Source organism: Rhinopithecus bieti, unplaced genomic scaffold, assembly GCF_001698545.2.
Source record: "Rhinopithecus bieti isolate Rb0 unplaced genomic scaffold, ASM169854v2 scaffold_11964, whole genome shotgun sequence".
Classification (NCBI taxonomy): Eukaryota; Metazoa; Chordata; class Mammalia; order Primates; family Cercopithecidae; genus Rhinopithecus; species Rhinopithecus bieti.
This window is the reverse complement of record NW_016807677.1, coordinates 979,549-1,003,647: the sequence shown is the minus strand read 5'-3', so window position 1 is coordinate 1,003,647 and position 24,099 is coordinate 979,549. Positions and strand designations below refer to the sequence as shown.

Sequence of the window (24,099 nt, the reverse complement as noted above, 5' to 3'; positions counted from 1 at the left end):
AAGGCAAGGATGCCCACTTTCGCCATTTCTATTTAACACAGTATTGAAAGTCCTAGCCAAAGCAACTATGCAAAATAAACAAATAAGTAAAAGGCATCCAAATTGGAAAGGAAGAAGTAAAATGATCTCTGTTCACAGATGGTATCATCTTATACATAGAAAACCCTAAAGATCACACATAAAAACTGTAAGAACTAATAAACTCTGCAATGTAGCAGGACACAAGGTCAACACACAAAAAACAATTGCATTTCTATACCTTAACGGTAAAAAATCTGAAGAGGAAACTAAAAAACAATTCCATATCGTAATATCAAAAGGAATAACATATTTAGAAATTAACCAAGAACGTGAGAACCTCATGCAATAGAAACATTTCTCAAATAAATTAAAGAAGATGTAAATAAACGGAAAAAATAGTCCATGTTTGTAGATTTAAAGACCTAACATTTTAAAGAAATTAATACTATCCAAAATGATCTATAGATTTAAGGCAATCCCTATCAAAATCCCGATGACTTTTTTTTGTAGAAATAGAAAAATCTGTGCTAAAATCCACATGGAATCTCAAGGGACCCTGGATAGCCAAAAAAATCCTGAAAAAGAACAAAGTTGAAGGACTCAAGCTTCCTGATTTCAAATTTTACTACAAGGCTACAGTATCAAAACAGTGTGTGACATAAGAACAGACATATATACACCGATAGAGTAGGATAAAGTCCAGACATAACCCTCACATGTGTGGTCAAAAGATTTTTGACTTGGGTGCCAAGACCATTCAATGGGGAAAAGGCAGTCTTTTCAACAAGTAAGTGCCAGGAAAACCAGATGCATACATGCAAAAGAATAAAGGTAGACCCTTACTCAACACCATACACAAAATTTAACCTAACTGGATCCATGACCTACGCGTAAAACCTAAAACTTAAAACTCTTCGAAAAAAACACAGCAAAAGCTTTATGATATTGGATCTGGCAATGGTTTCTTAAATATGACAACAAAGGCACAGCCAACAAAACAAAAAAATATACAAATTGGACTTTTTTTTTTTTTTTTTTTTTGAGATGGAGTCTCACCTTGTTGCCCATACTGGAGTGCAATGGCTCAATCTCAGCTCACTGCAACCTTCACCTCCGGGGTTCAAGCAATTCTCCTGCCTCAGCTTCCCGAGTAGCTGGGATTACAGGCTTCCGCCACCACACCCAGCTAATTTTTGTATTTTCAGTAGAGACAGGGTTTTCTCTATGTGGGTCAGGCTAGTCTTGAACTCCTGACCTCGTGATCTGCCAGCCTCGGCCTCCCAAAGTGCTGGGATTACAGGCAAGAGCCACCACACCTGGCCGAAAAATTGGACTTTATAAAAAAGTAAAAATGTTGTGCATCAGAAGACACAATTGACAGAGTAAAAATACCACAGAGTGGAAGGAAATATTTTCAAATCATACATCTGATAAGGAATTAATAGAGACCTCCTAAAACGCAACAACAAAAAAAGCAAACAATCCAATTCAAAAATGGGCAAATAACTTGAACTAACACTTCTCCAAAGAAGGTACACAAATGGCCAATAAGCACATGAAACGATGCTTAACCTCAATAATAATTACGAAAATGCAAATCAAAACTACAATGAGATACCACCTCACATCCGTTAGGATAGCTACTATAAAAAAAAGAAAGAAAGAAAATAACAAGTGTTGGTGAGGATGTGGAGAAATTGGAACCGTTGTGCACTGTTGCTAGGAATGTAAGATGGCACAGCTATGGTGGAAAACAGTAGAGTGGTTCCTTAAAACATCAAAAATAGAATTCCCATATGATTCAGCAATTCCACCTCTGGATGTATACCCAAAAGAATTGGAAATAGAGCCTTGAAGAGATATTTGTAAACCCATGTTCACAACAGCATTATTCACAATAGCTAAAACACAGAAGCAACCCAGGTGTTCATCGGTGGATTCATGGATAAGCAAAACGTGGTATATACACATAGAGGAATATTCTTCAACCTTAAAAAGGAAGGAAATTCTGACACATGGATGAATCTTGTGCCCAGCAGCTGTGAGACGGACAGAGGCTGAGGAGGAACGTAAGAGTGCCTGTGGTGAGACTGAGCATCCTGGCCAGGCACGGTGGGTCACGCCTGTAATCCCAGCACTTTGGGAGGCTGAAGCAGGTGGATCACCTGAGGTCAAGAGTTCGAGACCAGTCTGGCCAACATGGTGAAACTCCATCTCTACTAAAATACTAAAAATTAGCCAGGCGTGGTGGTGTGTGCTTGTAGTTCCAGCTACCTGGGAGGCTGAGGCAAGAGAACCACTTGAACCCGGGTGGTGGAGGTTGCAGTGAGATCGTGCCATTGCACTCCAGCCTGGGCGACAGAACAATACTCCATCTCAAAAAAAAACAAAAAACAAAAAACAAAAAAAAAGAGTGCCTGTGGTGGGGCTGAGCATCTTTTCACATCCCTATTGGTTCCAGCTACAACATGGATGAACCTTGAGGACGTGATGCTAAGTGAAATAAGCCAGTCACAGGACAAGTACCGTATGATTCCACTTTTTTGAAGCACTAGAGCAATCAAAATCCGAGACAAAAAGGAGAATGGTGGTTGCCAGGGGCTCCCGGAAGGGGGAAATGGGGAGTGAGTGTTTAATGGGTATGGAGTTTCAGTTTCACAAGAGGAGGGGAGTTCTGGAGATGGATGGTGGTGATGGTTCCACAATATAGATATATTTGCCTCGCCGCTGAAATGTACACTTAAAAATGATAGTACATTTTATGTTATGTGCATTTTACCATACTAAAGAAAAACTGGGGGGAAAAATGGGTATAGGTGATGAGAAAAAAAAAAAGTTGAGCCTAACTCCTGACCAAGCTGGGCTTACTTGATGAGGGTGTTCTTACCCAGGCCAGGGAAGAATAACCCAAAATACAGCTTTTCAAACTTTGGCATGCATTATCCCCTTTTTCCCCCTTTCACATTTTCTTGCCCAACTCTGTTCTGCTGACTATGACTGAGGTTGGGGTAAGGCTGGGACCCTGGGGCCTGTTAAGAGGAGAGGTCGTGGCAAGTCTGCTACCCATTGTTGGATCCCAGCTCTTCCCAGTGATGCCCCATCACTCCCAGCTGAGCTTCGGCATCAGCACACTCCTGTGTCCCTCTCAGCCTCTGTGTCCAACTCACAGCTGCTGGGTTCCCTGCTGCACCTTGCCTAGCACAATACCAGTGCATTTATGCTGAGCACTGGATGGAGTCCCAGACCAGTTGTAGGCTATCCTGTCCACTGGAGCTCAGCTCATGGTGGATGCCAACAGAACTACTAGCCGGCAGCCTTTCACCAGTGGGCTGTAAAACTGCAGATCACGTTTTTTTCTGGTATGGCTCAGAATTAGATGAGGGTGTAGAATCGAAATAAAGGCCACCCCTACTCAAAAATGTATCTGCCTCCACAACAATTCTTCCCTAGGAGAGACGTTTAAATGTCACAACATCACTACAAGAGAAATACTCCCAATCCTAACAGTCATTTATATCTTGGTCTGAGTTATTTAATCAGATTGCTTTCCACAGCAGAGAAATTTGCCTGCATTTAGGTGGAGAAACTGGGGGAGAAAGAGAGTATTTTTGGAACAAGGTGTAATTTTGGAAACAATGGCACCCTTATCCTTCCAGTAACCAAGTTAACAAATATTTATTGATGGCCTAATGTTTTCCAGGCACTTCACTCAACACTGAGAGCACTGCAGTGAGCAAGACAGACACAGTCCCTGCCTCCCTGCCCGACAGAGCTTACGGACTCACCAAGTTTCCAGGGGTTCCTCTCTCCTTCCCCATCTCCACACTGCATCTGTGGCAAAGTCCTAGCCATGCTTGCACTTGCAATATCTCTCTAATCGGAACTTCCTTTCCATCACTCCTCCGGGTAACTTACCTAATAGTGCAGTAGCTGGACCCATCTTTAACCTCCTCCTTCCCCTCTGTCCTAGACACTGATTACTGCAGGACTAACCTTTCTAAAGTGTATTCTGAATACCTCCCTCCCAAACTCGAAGGCATTCAGTGGTGCCTCTATGTCCTATTTAGTTTTTCAGAATCCAAACTTCTTTTTGGCATATGAAAACCTCTAAGTGTACCTCTCTTCTATCCCTCCAGTATCTTCTCATTATTTTCAGCTAAGATGGTCTACTTTCCATCTTCTGCCACGTGTGTCTCTAACTGCGTGCCTTTGTATATTCTGTTCCTTCTACTTAAATACCCTTCCCTTCCTTGTTTATTCCAGTTCTCGACCCTGGTTGTACCTTAGGATCACATGAAGAGCTTCAGAAAGAAAAAAAAAAAAAGAAAGAAAGAAAGAAAGAAAAGAAAAAAGATGCCTGGAAATCAACTCAACCACGCTCAGCTCTAAACCCGGGCGGTGTAGCCAAGGCATCGGTAATTTTGAGAATCTCCCCCACTCATTCTGATGTGCAGCCAAGGTTAATAAATGCTATCTTTGTCCAGCTGCCACTCCACGTAGACCCCTTTCTCCAGACTCCAAGAGCGCCTGTTGCCTGTTGTTGGCACTAATTTGGCACACAGCATATTCTGTCTCATGCTCACTTCATTAAGATTCTCCTATCGGAAAAGTCTCTGTGCTACCCCATGATCTGTCCTCACCCGGGATGGTGAGGGCGGCCGAAAGTGCTGGCTGATGGATTGGTATGGAGCGAAGAGAACACAGCTCCAATCACCAGGCCTTGAAACTGTGCTGCGTAGGGGGCATGAAAGGGATGGAAAACCCAGTCCCGTCAACGTCAACAGCAATGAATCATGCTGATTGTATCATCTTGGTGTGATCTGATGAAAACGGCACTTTCTCTCTGTGATCTTCCTCCCTAAAACCCATCACTCCAGTCTAATCATGAGGAGAACGTCGGACAAATCCCAACAGGGCCGCATCCTACAATACACCTGACGGGTGACCCTCAGAACTGTCAAAGTCATCAAAAACAAGGGAAGCCTGAGAAACGGTCACAACCCAGAGGCACCTAAAGAGGCACGACTCAACAGAGTGTGGTATCCTGGATGGGATCCTAGAACAGGAAAAGGACATAAGGTACAAACGAACAACATTTTAATAAAGTGTCAATGGTAGTCAATATTATTGTACCAATATTGGTTCATCAATTGTAACTAATGTACCACCCTAATGTAAGATGGTAATAATAGCAGAAACTGCATGCCAGGGGAGAAAATTGGAACTCATACGATCTGCCCAAGTTTTCTGTAAATCTAACTGTTCTAAAAAGATAGTCTATTCTTAGAAAATAATAAAATTCAAAATTCAGTTAAAACAAAAGCAATCCTCAACCTCATCCCAGCACAAGGCGCCTGCTCGCTTTCCTGGCTTTGATGAATCTGTAACAGGAGTTGGGCTTCTCTGGTTCAGAGCCACAGAGCAAACAAACAACCATCAAGGGCTTTTTAAGCTGCCTTTTAAAACAAGTGCTTTGGGTCGACCAGAGGCCACAGATCCATCAGTGGAAAATGCACCCAGTTCCCTCAATTTGCATTTTAAATGCCCATCAAATAAACAATTAAGCATCAATTATTGTTAAATCACCTAACTTGAAGTGATTGCCTGTCCCCGCCCAGTCAGCAAGGTTCCAGAGAGGAGCCACGAGGAGACTAGACTCAGAGCCTGGCAAAGGAAAGGACAGAGCAGAGGGTGGTGAAATTCCAGCAGTCCAGGGCTCAAGGAGGCTGCAGACACTGCTGAATTCCCCAAGCTGCCAGGAAGGCAGCTGGACAGTCTAGGAGCAGGACAGCGCACCTCCGCCCAGCGCATCACTGTGGCTGACACCTCCCAGGGTGGCCTTTCCCTCTCCTGTCAGGCGCCTTCAGTAGCCCAATGGCTGGAATGCTGCCCCTCCATCCCTCTTTCTTGGAAGAGGGACACTCCCACCGCTAGGGCACCAAGGCCGAGTTGTCAGATTCCCTGGACTCAACCGGCCCAGACCCAACCCAGCCCAGCTGCACAGGGTGGAGGCAAAACTCTTTGTCATATAGCAGGGGACTTACTTTAACCTGGAGGCACCTTTATAGTTAACATGAAAACATGAAGTTCCTTCTAGGGAAGAGAAACTTGGACAGAGGAAGAAGGAGAGAGAGAGAGAGAAAATAACTGACAGTGAGAAGAAATAAGACCTCTTCCTTAGAAACAGAAACAGAATTCACAAATCACAAACCCAGGCCTGTTTTCTGGAAGTCTCCCTGGAAAGATCCCAAGCTGGACCACGAGCAGAGGCATGGTGGAGACAGAGACCTTAGCCTCTGGTCTTTCAGTGTGGACCTGGCTTTGTCCTCCAACTGCATGCGGGTCACTGTCATTCCAAAGACATCCCCTCATCCTTGGCCCTCTCTGCCCACATCAGATATTCTGAACTGGGGCAGTCCCATTCTCATGGCCCCAGCCTGGTCCCTGGGGCCCCAGTTCCCTTCCCAGGTCTTGCTGTCACCTCACCGTCACTGACAACCGTGACACTGTGGCATCCCAGCCATCACCCATGGACTTCTCACAACAGCCCTCAGAAGCAGGCACACAGAACAGTACTGCGAGGCCAACTCAGGCACAGGCCAATGCCGTGCCTTGTCCAGAGGGAGTCAGAGTGGGATTCAGGCCTCCTGCCTGCCAGCACAGGGGATGAGGCCCCTCTGGCTCCCCAGGAAATCTCGGTCTGGCTCCAGAGAGTCTGAATGGCGAGTGGTATTGCACAGAATCCACAGGCTGGGGCCCCAGCAGGGTGTGATGGCGTCAGGCCAGGATGGGATCACCTCCCCCACACACCTGCTGACAAAGGCCCATTCAAGACAGGACAGACAGCAGTCCCGGCAGCAGACACAGAAACCCAGAGCAGCTGCCAGGGCCAGGAACCCAGAAGCCAGGCCCACGCCACCCTGCCCACAGTCAGGCCACAGCACCAGGCTCTCTCTGCCTACCTCTTTAGAAGAACAGCTCTGGCCTGCGTGTTTCAGCCTACAGGGCACTTTGTACAATTTCATATTGTCTCCCTTTTAGGGGTAGAAGTGGCAAGAAGATGAACCCTGACCCACGGGCCTGGATACCCAGAAACGTGCTCTACTTTTAGAGGAGGGGGCCGTTGACCTGACTCTGTCTTTGGAGGAGAGGTCTGTTGACCTGACTCTGTCTCTGTTGCAAGAAACACATTCTCCCCTCCCTCCCCCCAGTGCATCCTCATCCCCAGAGAGCCAAGGCCCACATCCCTTCCCACGTAGGGCTGTCACCAGTGTATGTCCCCATCACACCACAGCTCCCTGGGAGCACAGGCACACCCTGGCCATCTCTGGATCCCCAGCACTGAGCACAGCAGCCACTCAATAAATGTTGATGTGTGAATGAATGGACTCTTCAGCATCATTATCCCTCTATGTCGAATCCATCCTAAGCTCAGAACAACCAAAGGATCTGTAGGGAATTTTTCAGGCATTTAAAACTTTCTCGGTATCCTCCATCCTCCATTGCCTCATTTCTAACCTCTGGGCCTCTGTCAAATCCCAACTATCAAAATGCTGTGATGAATCAGCCTCTCTCCTTTGACTTCAGCTTTTAAGCATCTCTCAGACCTCAGATGGGGTCAAATTCTTAGTTTCCAGACTCTAGCAAAGCAACTGGGAGGCTGAGATGACACATGGTAACAAAGGGATGTGCATCTTGGGAACGCATGGTGTGCACCGGGGCTTGGGAGACAGCCGGGAAGGGCAACCGGGTGTCCACACCTCCTGGTGGTGAGGACTCTTCCTCATGCGTGTCACAGCATACACGCTGCTCACTGGGCTTTCTCCATGTGTCTGACACTGTGCCAGGCACTATGGGGAGAACAGATCTGCCATTGAGAGGAGGTGCAGTGGAGTGCGGGGGGCGGGGGCAGGGCATGTCCATCCGCAGCTAAAATGCAGGTGCGTGCTCTCACGGAAGAACTAACAGGACATTCACGATATAGGAGGAATATGTTTATTGGGAATTTTAATGCCTGTTTATTGGGAATATGGAAGAGTTACCTGAAAGAATCAACACTTGGGAGGAGCCATGAAGGATGACATCACAATAATAATGCCATTCGAATAATCCTAGCAATGTGTCATTACTACCATTACTACAGCAGCTGATATCTCCTGAGTGTTTACTCTGTGCTAGGCAGCATGCTGAGCCCTGTGCACAACTCACCTCATACTGTCCTCACACTCATTTGACAGGTAAGGAAACTGAGGCTTAGGAAAGTGAAGAAATCTAGGAAGCATCAGAATCCAGGTTAGAATCCAAGTTTGTGTGTCTACAAAGACTGCCACCCTCTACTCGGCACATTCCAGCAAGGGCCTGAGCTCAGGCAGAGGGTGAGACAGTAGCAGGCTTCGGATGACCATCTGGAGAAGGTGCCTGCAGAGGTGGCTGCAGCCAGGTCACGCTGAGCCTGGAGTGCCCGCACCATGTACCTGTGCTTATTAATAGGCACAGTCGAGCCTGGGGAGGTTTTTGAGCAGAGGAGTGGCAAACCTGAACCTGAGCTGTAACATCAGCGGGTAAAATGGAGTGGGCTGAGAGGGTGGACATTCAGAGGCCATCACCACGGTCTGAGAGACTGCAGCTCTTTGGGCGAAGAGAGAGGGCGTGTGGGAACGTGCGAGCCCCTGCCTCTCTGTCGGGTGTGGGAGATTATGTATGTGTGAGGAAGGGAAAGTGTGTGTGAGCATAAGTGCACCCGTGATTGCATGGAGGGGCTCTTCTTATGGAGGAAGAAGGTCGCAGAGCCTCCTGGTAGGAGGTGGACGTGAGGTGGGCAGTGGGAGAGAAGAAGGAACAGGATAAGCCAGTTGATCTACCTGAGCAGGAAGGCTCCAGTGAAGGAGAAACCTCAGAAGCCCACAGGGCCTGCCTGACCTATGAGGGGAACACTTATTAAAAGGGTGAATGGAAGAGTTTGAAACCTTAGCCTCTGGTCTCTCAGTACGGGCCTGGCTTTGTCCTCCAGCTGCGTGGGGGGTCACTGTCATTCTAACTACATCCCTTCATCCTTGGCCCTCTCTGCCCACATCACATATTCTGAGCTGGAGCAGCCCTATTCCCATGGCTCCAGCCTGGTCCATGGGGCCCCAGCCCCTTCCCAGGCTGTGTGCTCCCTCCCACATCTTTGTAGCAAACACGTTCCTGTGCAGCCTCCAAACTGGCTTCATCCCTTCCCAGGTCAGGGCCTCTCCCTCCCCCGATTCTGGAGCAGAGATGATGTTGCCAAATTGATCCCATGCTTTTGTTTCGGCCAGAGATGTCCTGCCTCTCATCAGGGACAGTGTCAGAGCACTGTGTTCCCGACCGGCCCCTCTTGTTGCAACTCTCCAGCTGGCCAGGGGTTCTCCCTGGAGAAGATTTCTTGGACCACCAAAATGACAGCCCTGTCCTCTCCAGTTGTCCTCTCCAGAGAACAACTCTTTAAAGACCCCACCCAGTGTGCACCCTGGTAGAAAAGGCCAGGTAGACCACAGCGTCCAGGAGGAGCCAGCTCCCTTGGCCCTCAAGAAAAACATTTGGTTTCAGCTTCTTGGTCACCTTCTGCCACACTGGGTGAAAAGGAGGCTTTCTCCAGGGTAACCTGAGCCCAGCCCCTTCCTGTTCAGCTCAGCTGCAGCCCTGTATTGTGAAATGAGTACTATTTGGTACCTGGAGAGAAAATGGATCTGTTTCAAGACTGTATAATCCACACAAATTTAGAGGAAGACATGCCTTGGAAATCATGAATCTAAACCTCACTATTGACAGAGGCGGAAACAAAGGTCTAAAATCCGAAAGGCTTTCAGTTGCTAAAGAGCAGTCTAAGCCATTTCTGGATTTCACTAGAAGCCCAGTTTGCATCCAAAGGGGTATTTGTGCGATGAATGCATTTGCCTTTCAGTAGCGTGGAAGCTCAGGGGCAGAGCTGGGGCTAGAACCTGGCCTTTCCACTTCAGGCTCCCTGCCTCCTTGAAGCTGTGCCTTTCATGACTGGTTTGCTTCCTCCAGGGTGCTCAGAAGGTGATTTGTTCGAAGGTGAGTCTTGGGGGGCTGCCTGGCATAGTCTGCCATCCAGATGGCAGCTGACTAAGTCCAACAAGGTTGGCAGGAAGAGAGGAGGTGCTCTTATTTAGGGGAGATCTTGGTGGGCTGACTCCCCCAAGGCTGTCGGGGAATTTCCAGGGTCTAGGAAACTGCCCCTTCTCCCCGCTCTCCTTGCCACACCTTCCAGCTTCGCCTTCCAAGAAAACATAGTGAAGCAGGCTCCCCAGTTGTCCCCGCCCACTAGGGGACCCTCACTTTGGAAGGGCGTCCCAGTCACCAGCTGACCAAAGGCTCTTCCTCCAAAGGGCTCCATCGACCCACCATCTCTGATGGTGACTGAGAAAAGAAAGCAAGGGATGCAGGATAGGCAGTGTGAAGACCAAAATTCTGGCTGAGGAGTTAGAAGGCCTCAGCTGCTACTGGCCATGTGACTGCTGAGCCTCAGTTTCCCCCACTGTGTTCTGACTGGATGCTCCCTCAAGGCCTCTTCCGGCTCTGAGAAACCTAGGATTCCAACGTCAGGGACTGTGTCTCCCTCCTCACCTTCATGTCCCCTGCAATTAATACATAGTAGACACTTAAAACAGTTCATTGAATGATTGAATGAAATGGGTCGTAAGGTCAGTCTGAAGATCCAGTGGAAGCCAGGAAGGAAATTCTTCCCCCAGGAGCCTACCTTGCAACAACTGTAGAAGCCACACATCTTGGGAGAACCCTGGCAAGCCTAGAGCCCTTTGCACACCCGCTTCCTCTCCTAGATGCACAGATTTGGTTGGAGGAGCCAAGCAGGAAGCAGGAAAACGTGCCAGGAAGAGAGGGTGGCCTGAACCCCAGGCAACGGTGAGTAGCCCTAACTTTCACTTTATTGACTCCTGTGGCCCCTCTCCTTCCCTCTTTCTGGTTTCCCTCCCCTTCCTACCTCCCTGGTCTGGCCTCCTCAGCTTCCCTGGAACAGTAACTACTTTTCCTTCTCTCCTTTGTGGGGGCTCAGAGCGTCCGATGGTCCCAGTGCTGGCCTGATCCTCTGCTGGTGAGGATGACTCCCAGAGCCTCAGGCTTTCTCTGGGTCAGGGAAGAGAGCAGCGGCAGTGAAGAGATTGAAATTCTGGTTGGTGCCCAGCCTGGCTCTCGTTAACACCTGGAGCTCCAGACTAGGGCTTTGAGGAGGAGGGAAAAGGGCTGCACCCAATCTTTATCCAACCTTCCCTTCCAGGTTTAGGGAAGGGGCTCCTCTTTTGAGGGAATCTGGCAGTGCCTTTTCCTCCATCTTGTTCTGCAGGGTTCCTAGGGAGATGTTAGGGTTTTCCTTCTGGGCTTCCTGAGACTCCACATTTTCCCCTCTACACCCCTAGGGAGGTGGCTGGATAAGGAAGGAAACTGCCCTCTCTCTCCCCTGCTGCAGCCCAGCCTGAGACTTATGTAGACGTACTGTGTGTGTGCATGTGTGTGCATGTGTGCATGCACAGTGCAAGTGTCGGGTGTCAGTGTAGCATTGTAGGTGGTGTGTGGTGGTGCGGTATATATGTGGTGTGTTTCGTGTGTATGTGTGTATAGGTATAATGTATGTGTATGTGTGGTGTGAGTGTGAGAGTGTGTTGATTGCGTAGTGTGGTATATGTCTGTATGTGTTTGTGGTGTTGGTGATGTGCAGTGTGTGTGAAGTGGGTGGTGTGAGTAAGGGGCCACTGCAACTGGGTGTAGGAGCCAGATATCTAGGTCTCCTAGCCAGGGATAACCAGTATCTAGGCAACCATATTGGGGGGAGGGGAGGAGATATGGAGGTGAGGAATGGGCAGGAGAAAGAGGGAGGCTGAGAAATGGAGGAGTTTCCATAGCAACCACCAGGCAAGTCACGTGCAAAAGGCTAAGTTGCGGACATAGACATACACATCCGTAATATGAGGGTGGCTGGATCCCCAGTGGGGGCTCCTTTCAGAGAGGGCCTAAGATGCCCACTGATCCATATTCAAAGCTGGAAATCCTAGCCCAGTCAGAGAGCACGAAGCCACCAAGACAAAGGTAGTGGAGGCAGACGGCACACTGGTGGGGAGAAGCCTCCAGTAGCCACGGTCCCGTGAGCGTGCAGGCTTGCAGCAGGTGACGAGGCAGGCCCATGTTTCCAGCGAGGCTGCTCCCAGCTCCCACCCTTGGGTGCCTCCTCTACCAGCCACCACTTGTAAGAGCCAGAAGCCAGCGCTGGGAGCCCCAGGCTGCACACCCAACTCTCCACGGAAGCCCGGGAGACACAATAGCGGAGGCTTTGCCAGGGCCAGCCCTGCTGGGGAAAGGGGCAGTGGGGGACCCCAGGGCCCCCCGGAGAGGAAACAGGATTGGATGCATAGACAAGAAGGAGGGGGAAAAAACGATGCACTCTCATGAATCCTCGAGCTCTAGAATCCTTCTTTCCCTGCGCCCTCATCCAGTGCCCACTGCCCAGCCCCACCTTCCCCAAGCACCAAACCAGCAAGTTCCATTTTGTGTCGCTCATGTGTCCACACTCACACCCAGCCACACGCTCTCGTCCGTAATTCCCCAAGCTCCCCCAAGTGTCCACAGCTTCCAAGTAACAAAGGGAAAACTCCTCATGGATAAAAGGGTGGGCGCAGCCCTTTCCCCTTCTCCTGAAAACCCTGACCCCAAGCTCAAGGCAGCATCGAGAGCAGTTCCCAGCCACCAGCGTCACCCCCAGCGCCACAGCCTGCCTCTCCTAGAGGCTGCTCTCTCTTCCGACGCCGATCTCCTTGTTTACATCCCCAGCCCGGTTTCCCGCTGCCCAGGCGGGGACCGCGGCGCTGCTGACCGAGGACGTCCGCACACACCCACTGAACAAACGAAACCTTGCGCTCCCGGCGCTCCAGAGATCGGTCCCCAAGGAGCCTCGCTCCTCCTCGGAAAAAGGAGCCAACTTTGCCCACCTCCCCAGCCGCCTACCTGCACAGCCGGTCCCCTCCGAGACTCCCAGGAGGACCCGCCGAGTCCCGAGGAACCTGGGAGTGGCGGGGCTGGGGGCAGGGCGGTGGGTGAGGCTTGAGCTGCTTTCCCGCCTCCCCTCCTCCTAGGAGTCGGGCGGGCTGGGAGGCGCGTCCTGCAGGGGCGGCTGCGGGGGGCTCGCTCGGGGCGGGACGCGGGGACAGCCCACTCCGTGCCGCCGTCCTCAGGCTTCTGGGTAGCGGCCGCGCGCAAACCCCTTCTCCTCCTCTCCCTGTCCGTCCTCCCGCTCCGTGCTTGCGCGCGTCCTCTGCTCCCCTCTCCTGTCGAGGGGCGGAGAGATTTTTCCAAAGGGCAGTCAAGCTCGGAGAAGCAACAGGAGACTGCCGCCGAGGGGGCGTGCAAGCGCCGGAGCAGATTTGCCATCAGCTGTTGCTTTTCGGTTTCCCTCTGGTTAGGGTGGGAAGGGAGCAAAACAGACACAATGACAGACCTGGTGTCTCTCTGCAATAGTAAACTCCGAGGAACAGAAAAATAGGAGAAAATAACCCAGCACCAGACACGGCAGCCCACGTTAATTGGGAACCTTGGTAATTAAGGGGAGTGTGCACCAAAAGCATGAATGGCTGTGTCGTGGGCGCAGGAGCCAGCTCCAGTTGTAGTTGTCATTTTCAGCTAGAGTCAGGTGGGGAGCTGGGGTGATGGCCCTCACTTGAACCATAGATCTGCTGCCATGAACCCCCTTTTCAAGCCCCATCCAAATCTGGCCCTGCCAGGAGCAGTACCACCCCATCCTCAGCCCAGTCCCCAAGAGTCAAAATTCACAATGACGAACTTTGAATGGGAAGATGTAAATCCTGGCTCGGCAACCCTGCCTGTGACGCGGCTTGGAGCACATCTCTGCACTCAGCTCCTGAGTCTATTTCCTCACGTGGGAACGTGGTGATTAGAAGACTGACCCCACGGGAGGCTTAGCTCATAGCCAGTGCTCAAGAAATTGGCTCTTACTATTAGGGGCAGAGCTTGTAGGAAGGGACAGTGGCCAGGCACTGGTGGAAACCAAAGAAACCCAAGTGTCAGTAGCCAGGAGCCATGCTGAGATGGAGGCTGTCCAGCCTCAGTCAAGGCGTGTGTATGGCCGGGCTGTGAGAAAGGCTGGGATTGTCCAAACCTAGGTAGGGCCACGGAGAACTTCCTTACAAACCCCAAGCCAGGGGTGATGGGTATTGCTAGGAAGAAACCCAGCCCTGCCTTTGCTGCCCCCAGTTCTAGGTCTGTTTCCTCATTTGTGAAATTAGGGAGACGGAATAGATGATCCTGAAGTCTCTTCCAGCTCTGCCCTGGATGATTGAACTATTTTAATAAATAGTCAGGTCTCAAAACCCCAAGGCAGGAAATATACATGAACTCAAGAAGGCTTTGGAACCAGTAGAGGAACCATAAATAGCTAATGAGAAAGAGTACCCAAAGAGCATCTCCTCAGGGAGACTCCTGGGGGACAGTTCTGACCCCTTAATCATGGGACTGGGCTGAATGGATGCCACTCTGGCCCAGTCCTGAAGTCTCTGGGGTTCCTGTGAATGCTAAAGCTCCTTCTCCAAAGCCAGACTCAAATCTTGCCCATTTGCATGCCTAACCCTTCCGTTCCTGTCTTTTCCTCTATAAACTGAGGACAGCATTACAATTGTCCTTTTCCCTTTTCATGTGTTCTAGGTGGCAGATTTAAAACCACACCCCAGCTGGGCGCAGTGGCTCATGCCTGTAATCCCAGCACTTTGGGAGGCCAAGGCAGGTGGATCACGAGGTCAGGAGATCGAGACCATCCTGGCTAACACGGTGAAACCTCGTCTCTACTAAAAATACAAAAAATTAGCCGGGCATGAAAGCGGGCGCCTGTAGTCCCAGCTACTCAGGAGGCTGAGGCGGGAGAATAGCGTGAACCCAGGAGGCGGAGCTGGCAGTGAGCCTAGATCAAGATCGCACCACTGCACTCCAGCCTGGGCGACAGAGCAAGACACCATCTCAAAAAAGAAAAAACAAAAACAAAAACAAAAAACACACATCCCTTTCTAGGCCCATGTCCTTAGGCAGGTACATTCATCCCTCCAAATGACCTCGAATCCTGCCTTTTGGCCACCTCTCTGTGTTGCTTTTTAGAGCACCTACTAGTGATAACACGTCAAGCCCAGGCTTTGCAAGCCTGTTTGAGAAAGGATAGTTCAGAACTCCAAAGCCAAGCCACCTTTTGGTTCAGTCCCATTTCCAGCCAGTGTTTGGCCCAGTGACTTCCCAGCTCCCCCTACCTAATGCTGACCAGCCCAGGCTGCAGAGGGATAACAGGAGTTAAATGTGCATGAGAAACTGCCATGGCTTGACTCTCAAATAGTGCTTCTTCACTTTCCATCCAGGGGTACCGCTGGAAGAATTTGGGGTGTTACAGCTACAAAGCAGCACACAAGCTTGTTCTAGGGTGAGTCACATCTCCCTTCTAGCAGGAAAAGAAACACATCTATCCCCTGTGAAAAATGTGGGCATTCATAAAAAGAGGTCACCAGCTGCTCCATTCTTTCAACCATTTATGGACGGGAGGAGCCACTCTTCACTGAGTCCTGGGCCAAGATCTGGGGATATACTGTGGAGAGGAAAGATGTGGTCCCTGGGTGAGATAGAGATTTAGCAAATGTTCCCATGAATAAAAGTGTAATTAAAGCATAGTTCAGAGCCCTGAAGATATAGCCCTTGAGAAAGGTCAGGAGGTGTTAAGAAGATGAGGTAAAGAGCCAAGGATTTGGATGTCAGGGTGGGAAGATGATTCTGCCTCTGGAACAGAAGGTACGTGCAAAAGCCCTGAGGCAGGAGGGGTATGGTATGGAAGGAGCCAGGGTGGGACTGGCCCAACAATTCCTGGTGATTCCAGCTTTTATCCGGAGAAGCCACTGATGGGCATCAAGAAAACTGTTCTGAGCAAGAATTGGTGAGAGGCTGGTTTGGGATGTTCCTGGTGGACCCTACAAGTCAGAGTTCAGGGGGCTGTGTGGGAGCAGCACTAACATGAAACTGAGAAATAAGACTAATCCCCACTAAAGAATCCTGCTTCTTTACAAGCCCAAGGAGCAAAGAGAGAGCCAGGGCAGGGCTGCGCAGCCATGGAGAAAGTAGGATAAGAAAGGATGGAAACCATTCCTGAAACCCTCTCCATCCCCCGGAACTGGAACCATGGGAAGACCTGGAGTTGGAGAGAACAGTATAACTGCTGGGAGCATCAGGGACTGCTCTATGCTTTGAAGCTTGCTCTGGGCTAAGTAACTCACAACTGTGCAGCTAAAATCCCATCTGGAGAGCACTTGCCCTGGTCCCCTTGTATTGCGGCAAAATAACCCTTCCCCATGTCAGTGCCCCGATCACACAGCCACAGGCAGGTCACAGAGTGACCACCTGTGTCCTGGTCACACAGGACACGGAGGGCCCGAAGGGGAAATTAAAGGGGAGAGACCAGGAGTCTTAGAAGAGACCTCATCCCTCCTAGCAGGTATCCCTTCTAGATAGACACAGAAGGCAATTGGGGCACCACTTCATCCTGGGGTGGGGCTGCAGAAGGGAGCTGACCTTGCCCACTGACTGCTACTTTGTGTCCTTGCATACCCACTTGGCTTTGCACAGGTGTGAATGTGTGTCCTCCCCACTCAGCCAAATGCCAAGCCCCCAACCCCTAGGACAGAACTGTTTCCTAGCTCCTTAGCTGAAACAGCTCTGCTCACTTCCAAACCACTCCTTGATTCTGGGTCCCTTCCTCTCTCCCCAACCTTTCTTTGTCAAACTCCTCCAGCCTATCCCTCAAGCAGCTGTATTGAGTCCTCGGTCATTTTATGCAGTTTCTGGACAATCTAAATCCACAGTCACTTAGTGAGTTTTACCACCCACTTAGGCTTGATGAGTCCACAATCTCCAGCCCAGTCCTCTCCCCGGGAGACCCAAGCAAGTAATCCCAGGGAGTCAGCACCGCCCACTCCCAATCCATCCTCCCAATCTACTCCGTATCCATCCTCTCACACCTTGAAGCTGTTCCCTCTCATATCTTCCTTGTATTTATGAAAGGCACTGCCCCCAATCCAGTTACCCTGCAAAACACATGCCACGCTCAGACCTCTCTCCCAGTGCCTCCTTTCCTGTCCACCACTCCTGTTCTAGGTCAGGTCTCCGGCACCAGATTCCCACTGGTGACTCTGCCACAGTCCCCCTACCTCTAGGTAGAGTGATCTTCCACAATACAAATGTGATTCAAAACTTCAATGGCTCCCTATTTTCTACAAGTTAAAGTCAAAATTCTTTTTTTTTTTTTTTTTTTTTGAGACGGAGTCTCACTCTGTCACCCAGGCTGGAGTGCAGTGGTGCGATCTCGGCTCACTGCAACCTCCGCCTCCTGGGCTCACGCCATTCTCCTGCCTCATCCTCCCGAGCAGCTGGGACTACAGGCACCTGCCACCACGCCTGGCTAATTTTTTTGTATTTTTAGTAGAGATGGGGTTTCACCGTGTTCGCCAGAATGGTCTCGATCTCCTGACGTCGTGATCCGCCCGCCTCGGCCTCCCAAAGTGCTAGGATTACAGACGTGAGCCTCCGCACCCGGCCAAAGTCAAAATTCTTGACACGACATTCAGTCTTTACAACCTGACACCCACCTGCCTCTCCTGCTTCATCTCCCGACCCACTCCCTGCCCTATTTCACCCCATCACCCTCATCTCTCCAATCTTTGTAAATGCCGTGTCCCAGACCAAAAGAGCCATGCAGTTATCCAAATATGCTGCCTGCTTCCTACCCCCAAATCTTTGTTTACATAGTTTTCTCTGCTTGAAACATCCTCTGCCTCTACATCCTCTGCCTATTTTCTCTACTTTCAAGAATTCTACCTACGCTGCAAAGCTAAGTTCAAATATTACCTTATTAAAAATGAAAGCTGTCTTAGCCATGCTGTAATTAACAGCATTGTGTCTCTACGTCTATAATTGCACTTATCATAGCCTGAACTTTGCTATGTTTACTTGCATGTGTCTGCTGCCCTAATAGAATGAGAACTCCTTAAGGTCAGACCTGGCCTCTCACTCCACTTACAGACCCCATTATTGTGTGCGGTGACCCATTTATAACTTGTTGAATTTAAGTGAATTGTAGTTGTTGACTTGAAGGACCCTGCCTGGTCTTGCTCCAACCAACTTTTCCACATTCATTTTGATCTCCAGCCAGCAACCCACCGGCTTAACCAAAGGTCTTAGCCATAAGTCTTCAGGGAGTCTTCAGAATTGGTTCCCTGAGCACTGATACCCTGTGCCTAGACCACACTTGTGAAATTCATTAGCTTTGCTTTCTCTTGCCAAGATGAAGGGAGGAAGTAGTTGGTGCTCAAGGCCACAGTCAAAGGAGAGATGGTTAGTGAGCCTCACAGGGCTGTGATCATTTCCAAATGAAGGTCTTCTCCTCAATGGTGAGTCCTGAGGACCTCCCAGGCCAGGACTCCAAAGGAAGAGCAGACAACCCTCACACTGACCCGGGGGATGAAAAGCAGGTGTTCTCTGACTACGCATGGAACTGTAGGGATAGGGTGGCAGACACTGCTCGGTCCCTAGCCAGCTTCAATTCTCTTCTTTTTCCTTTCTATCAGAACGTTTTCCTAACTGAGCAGCAATGTGGTCAGTTTAAACTACTCACTTTCCCAGATTCCTTTGCAACTCTAGGTGCCCATATGACCAGTTCTGGCCAAGGGGATTGGAACAGAATTGCTCCAAGAAAAATACAGTGGTATGTTCCTTTTGCCCTCAGCCCTTTGTTCTTTCCTGTCTTCCTCCTCCTCATTCTTCTGCTTTGTCAGAAACATGGATGTGATGCCTGGAGGTGAAGCAGCCATTTTGTAACCATGAAGAAAATAAGTATTTGAGTAAGGATGGTAGGATGAGAAGCTGTAAGAGCCATCAACAATATCCGAATGCCTTCACCCCAGATTTCTTGTTATGTGAGCAAATTCAACTCCTATTACATAAAGCGACGGTAGCTGGTTTTCTGTTCCATACATCCAATACAAGCCTAACTGATGTACGTGGGTTGGAACAGCTGGGGAGGACAGGCTTTCACCATGAGAAAGCAAAAATTCAGCACAAGTGCTTCTCCTCTAAAAGACCTTGACCTGCCACTTGCAGCCCAGTAACACACACCTGACACGTGCCTGCACATCAGAAGCATAAACACCAGCATCTCTCTTCGTAGAATGGGTCCTGCACAGTCCGTTTCCTTACTTAGATACCTTTATACCAGGATCTTGATTTTGGGGAAAGGGAGAAAGCAAAGGCAGTCAGAGTGAGGGAAGTCTGAAATAAAATTTCACTCTGTCTTCCCGCAGGGAAACCATAGCATATGTAAGGAAAAAGCATGATTCAAGGCATGCCAAGACACGGATGAGATTTGTTTCTAAGTGAAAAATCCACCCCAATCCAATTAGTCTAGAGAACCAATTGCTGCCTGATTAACTTAAACTTCTCTTGTAAGTGTGAAATGTCACCTTGAGGTGCCGATCTCTAATTATGAACACGCCTCTTTCAGAAGCTGTTGGTGATCCAAATCAGAGCACATGACCACTCCTCCCCCAAGCCCCGCGTCTCTGCAAATATGCCCCCATTTGTCTTTTCCCGGTGAATGCAAATGGGAGAAAAACGGAGCATTGTTGCCCTTTGGAGATAATGACTTTGGAAATTCAAGACATAATGGCTCCCGAGACAAGACCAGAATAGCTTCATATTTCTGCTTTCCTGGTGCACAGAGAAGCTGACAGCCTGTTAGCATAAGCAGGCGCCTGAACTCCCCGCCCCTCCCTGAGTGCTTTGAGCCAGCGTTCGTGGGGAGAGGCACCTGTTTATCATCATATACTTTCTTCCAGCCCACTGGCTCCAGGCTCAGAACAGAGGCTGTAGCTGAGGTTTTAAGCAAGGAGGAATTGTAGGGACCCAGTAGGCACCTCCGTTCAGTCTGGAGAACAGCTTCACAACTAGACAATAACCCACTAGCCCAATCATGTTTGCTGGGCAAATAAGACTGATTTGAATCCACTTATTCTCTTTGGCATCTCCCACTCCCACCTCCACCCCAAAGCCTGAACTGGAGTTTAGGAAAACAATAAAAATGATTTGGGGCTGGTAGATCACTGAACTTGTTTATAAGGAAGTCACATGAAGCCTGCAGTCTAACTGCCGGGAAGGTAGAAAGGACCTTCCCTGTAGGGAAAATTCAGTGCCTGTAGACAAACTTACATTTCTTCCAAGCAAGGTATAACAGTGGCCAGAGGCCTGGCATCCCAGGGCTGTGCCTGGCCTGTCTTGGGGAAGCGGCTCATTTCTGATGACACTGGGTGCCCAAGTGGAGCGCTAGGCAGGTCAGCAGACCACTCTGGCCGTAGAGGCACTGCCTCTCTTGTCTGTTTCTAATGGACTCCTGGGTCCATTGACTTCTCCACACTCCCAATCCTCCTGTAATTTAATGATCTCTTTGATGATACTGTTAGTGTAATTGCTCCTCAGACCAGATGCATATTTGATGTCCACCATTTATAACGTTATCTCTATTGATTTTTACTTTTCAGACCTTGTAAGGACCTTAGATATGGCCAGTGGGAGGTGCTGGCTGTAAAGCACTCACTATTCTGGCCACTTATAATTTATTATTAAACATTTATAGAGCCCTGAAACACATCTTCCACATCTTCCTGGCACATTGTTAAAAAGAGAACGCACAGTTATCTTCTTAAGTTTAGCTTGGAACTTTCTAATTAGGAATCAGAAGGGATGTAATGACTCAGTCCCAAGAGTTAGCTAAGCTGTTTACTTTTAGATGGCAAGTAACCTAAGGATGGGAAAGCTGTCTCGTTGGTGTTTTTAACCCTCTCCCTCCCCTCCCCCAGTGTCAATATAAAGGGTGTGTGATGCTTATTTGTTGAATGCAAAAGATAGGAATGATATAGACAGAGAAAACCAAGATGCATCAATAATTAGTCCCCCATCAGCCTTGGGGGCAGCCTGGTGCTGCTCATCACCCGTCAGGAAGGAGAAAGGGGAAGTGGGACCAGACTTCCCGGGACGTGGTTCACAGACCTTGAGCACATCAGACCAATCTGGAAAGTGTTTCTAAAGTTGTGGTCAATTATATTTCCAAAGATGGCCTCAGCAATAGGTCCTCCTCCCTTGTGCTCTTCTGCAATGAAGCTTTGCCACTGCTTCCACTGAGAGAGGGGTCTGTTTCCTCTCTCTTTCAAACTGGGCTGGCTCTGTGACTTGTTCTGAGCAACAGAAAGAGGCAGGCTTATCACTGTATAACTTTTAACTGGGCCTTAAGAAATCTGCAACTTCTGCCTTCACTGTTTGAATGCTGCCTCTTAAGAAGTCAGACTAACCGGGCACGGTGGCTCACACCTCTAATCCTAGCACTTTTGGAGGCCAAGGCGGGTGGATTGTCTGAGCTTAGGAGTTTGAGACCAGCCTGGGTAACACGGTGAAGCCCCATCTCTACTTAAATAGAAAAAAATTAACTGGGTGTGGCAGCATGCTCCCGTTGTCCCAGCTACTCAGAAGGCTGAGGCAGGAGAATTGTTTGAACCCGGGAGATGGAGGTTGCAGTGAGCCAAGATTGCACCACTGTACTCCAGCCTGGGTGACAGAATGAGACTCCATCTCCAGAAAAAACAAACAAACAAACAAACAAGAAGTCAGACTCCCCTACTGGGTCTACAGAGAGACCACATGGGGAGAGACCTGAAGTCTTCTGGGACATTCCCATCCCAGCTCTCAGCTGAAGGCAGCCTCTCCAGCTACCTTGACCAGAAACTACACAGCTGGGCCTTGCCTAATTCTTAATCCTCAGAAATGAGCAAGTTCGTTGGTTGTTTTTTAAATGCAAAGTTGGGAGGCATTTTCTGGTGCAGCAGCAGATGACTAAAGTAAGGTGATAAGGCCTCATCTCAAGCCCATAATTCTCCAGGGATGGGACCTGGACATCTGTATTTTAGCAGGCCCTCCCTGGGACCATGAGTTGAGCCTCCCACTGAGTTCTCCCCTGGGCTGCTTCATGCATGACTTGCAGACAACACAGTGAGCGTTAGTCTTGGAACATGCAGTGAGCTTGAGCCGCAGGAGCCTGGGCCAGGGACGTGTGGTAAGAGTGACCAGGCAGCCTCAGAAAAGCAGAGCTGGGAAGACGTGGGGCATAAGAGATTTCCGTGTGCAGAGCCCTGAACCAGACACAGCAAAGTGAGTCAAAGGAAGCTGAGCCATGGAATATATGAGCTGGATGAGACCTTTGAGAATGTTTTACAAACTGGGAGTCCAGGACTCAGAGAGGTGAACTGACTTGCTCAGAGTCACACAGAGCTTGTCAGTGGCTGAGTCGGGACCAGAACAAGATCTCGTGAGTATCGGTCCAGTCCCCCTTCCCTTGCCCCATTCATCTCGTATGATTTCTGCATCCTAACCAAGGAGTGAGAAAACACAGAATTTCCTAAATTGTCAAAACACTAAAAAATATTAGCGAACCTATGTATTTGTGAGTGCTGATTATTAATCTCCCAATTAAGGTGAGACTACCAAAGGTATCCAGAGTAAGAGAGAGATCAGAACAGGGATGGGATGGGTCGGGGCCATCTTCTTGAAGAGCCACCCGTGAAGGAGGAGGGTTTAGGGTGGGGGCAGGCAAGCTGAGGCAGAGGTAGGAATGACTTGCATGGGACCTGCAGGCTGCTTACTTGGCAGGAAAAGTTCTACTGGGAAGGAACAAGGGTTTCAAAGTTTCCATGTGGTCCATTTGTCTTATTTGGTTCCTCCACCAGCAGAGAGGGGAAAGGACTGGCTGGTGCCCAAGTGGGAGGGCCTTTAACATAGACGTCCTGGGCTCCACCGTGCCAATCAGAAATCTCACCAGGGCCTTGAAGAGGACCAGATCCAGGCGCTAAATCAGCGAGGCGGAGGGCTTCTAAACCTGGTGTCCGGATTCTGCTCTCTGCCTTCCCTTCCCCTCCAAGTCCAGCCTCTCTTTGTCATTGGAAGAGGCCTCAGAGACACCACCCAACAGAGTTTATTTTTAGTTTTCCATTCTCCTAAGAACCGCTGGTCATGGCGCAAGCTGTTTAAATCTTCCCATCTGCCCTGCTGAGGACTGAACAGTAGAGAAGGGGTTTTGTTGAGGTAGAAGGGGTCAAGGTCAGGCAGCGGGAAGAATCCACCCTGTGGCCAGAGCGGGCAGAATGAGCCAGGTTCGTACATTTTATTTCCTTGGCAAATAATTCTTGCTCAACAGAGAGGTCAATAATGCTGTCTGCAGTTTCCATGCCAAAGAATGAGGTTCTTTTGGAAGGCAGTAGGGCGGTAGCAGAATGAGCGCAAATAATCATTAATTGAATTCCAGGACTTGACACTTAATTCCTGTTGGTCTTGGACAAGTAACTTAACTTCTCTGAGCATCAGTTTCCTCATCTGTTAAGATTATATCTGTGATATTCATCACTTCTTTCATAGGGTAATTAGGAAGATTCATTAAGATAACACAGGTAAAATACCTGCCGCAGTGCCTGGCAATGATAATTATAATAACTATATTTACCACCAAAGGTATCCAGAGTAAGAGAGGGGTCAGAACGGAGATGGGACCAGTCAAGGCTATCTTCCTGAAGAGCCACCCATGAAGGAGGAGGAGGAGAGTTTGGGGTGGGGGTAGGTTAGCTGAGGCACAGAGGTAGGAATGACTTGTGTGGGACCTGCAGGCTGATAGTTATAATAACTATAACTATAATAGCTCAATAACTATTCATCTCTTGACTTTCTTATACTAACTCAGAACACTTTGATTCATCCCAAGATAGAACTTAATCTACTTAATCTTTAACAACCTATTTTGTACCTACTATGTGCCAGGCCTGGAGCCAGGCATGTCCCACACCTTATCCCTAGAGAACGTAGCAGGCTGGGCATTACTTATCTCCACTTCACCCATGACTCTCTTTATGGTGAACTTCACCCTATAGCAGACTACTGTGATATAGTCATGGTGGATGCCGA

The 24,099-nt window shown here is 49.2% G+C and overlaps 1 protein-coding gene across 2 annotated transcripts in view; it reads right to left on the bottom strand.

Annotated features, from left to right (window-relative positions):
• The window catches only part of FXYD6 (FXYD domain containing ion transport regulator 6), a 43,306-nt gene extending 29,844 nt beyond the window's left edge, over positions 1 to 13,462 (bottom strand). Inside the window, exon 1 of one of the 2 annotated variants that reach the window (XM_017883082.1) lies at positions 13,021 to 13,462. The gene's annotated coding sequence lies outside the window, so the exon portion shown is untranslated. The remainder of the gene's footprint in view (positions 1 to 13,020) is intronic. The other variant, XM_017883084.1, reaches the window with a different exon arrangement.
• Positions 13,463 to 24,099: the final 10,637 nt, after the last annotated feature.